This window comes from Limulus polyphemus, unplaced genomic scaffold (genome assembly GCF_000517525.1).
Source record: "Limulus polyphemus unplaced genomic scaffold, Limulus_polyphemus-2.1.2 Scaffold361, whole genome shotgun sequence".
In the NCBI taxonomy this organism is placed as follows: domain Eukaryota; kingdom Metazoa; phylum Arthropoda; class Merostomata; order Xiphosura; family Limulidae; genus Limulus; species Limulus polyphemus.
The window spans coordinates 663388-665689 of record NW_013665971.1 but is presented as its reverse complement, the minus strand read 5'-3'; the positions used below and the strand labels follow the sequence as shown (position 1 = coordinate 665689).

General features: G+C 30.4%; 1 protein-coding gene across 2 annotated transcripts in view; it reads right to left on the bottom strand.

Annotated features, from left to right (window-relative positions):
* Positions 1–6: 6 nt before the first annotated feature.
* The window catches only part of LOC106457693 (ras-related protein Rab-35-like), a 20830-nt gene continuing 18534 nt past the window's right edge, over positions 7–2302 (bottom strand). For both annotated transcript variants that reach the window (XM_022383698.1, XM_013917135.1), the window contains exon 7: positions 7–245. The gene's annotated coding sequence lies outside the window, so the exon portion shown is untranslated. The remainder of the gene's footprint in view (positions 246–2302) is intronic.

Here is a 2302-nt window from a genome sequence, read left to right as displayed (position 1 = left end):
AAAAGAGTTTAATCTCCCCACCTCTACCCCACTAACAAAAAAAAATCATTTATTTGAAGAAAAAAAAAAGATTGATGCCCAATTTTTCTGATGACAAGGACAAAGTGCAGGATTTCTTCCGTTTTCTGGAATACCAATAAAATTCTCTGATGAAAGGTCCCAGAGGCATACAGAATTTATACTCAAGATACTGTGGCCTAGGAAGGACTTGGATATCACTTAATGATAGTTTTTCTTTTCTTATCCTGAAAAATATAATTATTTTTTATTCCAATTACTCACATCACATTTAGTTTATGTTTAACATTAAGATACATCCCAACAAAATGGCTTTTCTACATGTAGCTATCTTAAAAAATACTTTTCACTGAAATTTACTGGAAAAGTAGCAGTAACAAAAACAAATTGTACAAAAAACAAATTTCTAACAACAAGTGTTAAATTAAGCATAAAAATTATTAAGTTTAAATGAAACAGTTTAAGACTAGTAAATAATCATCTTCATTAGTAAAATTTTAAATATTTCAATATACATTTTGTTTTCGCTAGCTCGACATACAAGTTCAGTAGCTAAGCATCAGAGCAACATAAATTGTAAAAGAAAAAAAAATGTACAGTTTAACAACTGTAAAGCTTGAAAGTTTCTTCGTTCTTTTGTGAATCCTTAATGGGCAAAAAAAAATCTCCTTTCTGCACTTGTGAAAACTAAAATAAGCTATTTTACAATTACAGTTTTGACTCAGCAAACCGGACTAATCCACCCCCACAACATGCATATTTTTTACTCTTAGTTTTACAGCAACATCTCACTTTGCAGGTGTCATTATTCAGGCTAAGGTGTAAATGTTCCGTCACACCTCTTTATTTCTCTGCTGAGGATTTATCTGAGTTATAATTCAATAAAAAAGCATACCCAATGTAGAAACTTTTCTTACAGAGTTCGCACAAATATCAGTGAATGAAACGTACAATATTACTTCAGTTCAGGAAAAGAGGTGATCCTACGTAGCACCTAATGTTTTCTTACCATTTATGTATTTGTTAATATATCCTCCGTCACATATATTTCTCAAAACTTGCAGAAAAGTATTCTTACTATCATAATTTGTTCAAATTACCTAAGGTCATTCTTTCCACGTTTGTTGAAGTTGGAAATATTAAAAGCACAATTCCTTAAACCCAAACAAACGCTGCAAGCATCTGGCTGAAAATCCCAATTTAACCATCAAACAGTGACAGCATCCAATAACATATATATCTCTTTGGCTGAAAACTAATCCAAACATCGTTATTATCTTAAACCCAAACAAACGCTACAAGCATCTGGCTGAAAATCCCAATTTAACCATCAAACAGTGACAGCATCCAATAACATATATATCTCTTTGGCTGAAAACTAATCCAAACCACGTTATTATCTACATTTTATAAACATACCGGAACTTTTATAAGATATGGCAATAATTATTAGGACATCATGAAAATAATTCTGGCAGAACGCACAAAAAATTATGGGTTTAAAGAGTTAAGATGCTACTATCTTGGGTGTTATGAACCTACATTATTGAATCACTGACAAATCAGTAGCAAAAGAAAATATTCCAATTAACAGTGATCACAACACTGAGAGCGTGTTTGTTTTTTATTCCCTCTAATTATAGTATTGTTATAAGTAAACCCTAACCCTCTTGTTTTAATTGTGCATTTTCAGTATAACAAAGAATATAATGCGGATAATGTGTGACAAGTAAAAAAAAAAACTTTACAAAAAGGAAATAAATGTAGGGATGGCATTTGCATTGTTTTTGAAGGATCGACATTAGCCATCCCTACATTTATTTCCTTTTTGGAAAAGTTTTTCTTTACTTGTTTTTAATGCAGTGTTTCAATAGACAGAGAAAGGTTGTACTTATAACCAAGTTATAAATACAATGAGGTTCCAACTGTAATATTTATTGTTTATCTATTATTGGCTGGTAATTCCTGTTTCACCCTGTACTTAAACCTTTTTAAAGGAACATCAAATTTATGTAAGAAAGCTAACTTCAAGAGGTAATTATAACATTGTTTGCACTAGAATTATAATTTATTTTTAATTACTACTAGTTATTAATAATACTTATAAAATCAGATACTCTGTTTGAAACTACGTCACTTCAATGAAATTGGTTTTTGGGAAGAACACTGATGTCAAATGAATATGCATCCTCATTCATCCTGATTATTTTTGTGAAATTTACATCTTTTAGTCTCAAAACTTTGTGTTGTGGTCTTTCTTTTATGTATTGCATTATGACATTTT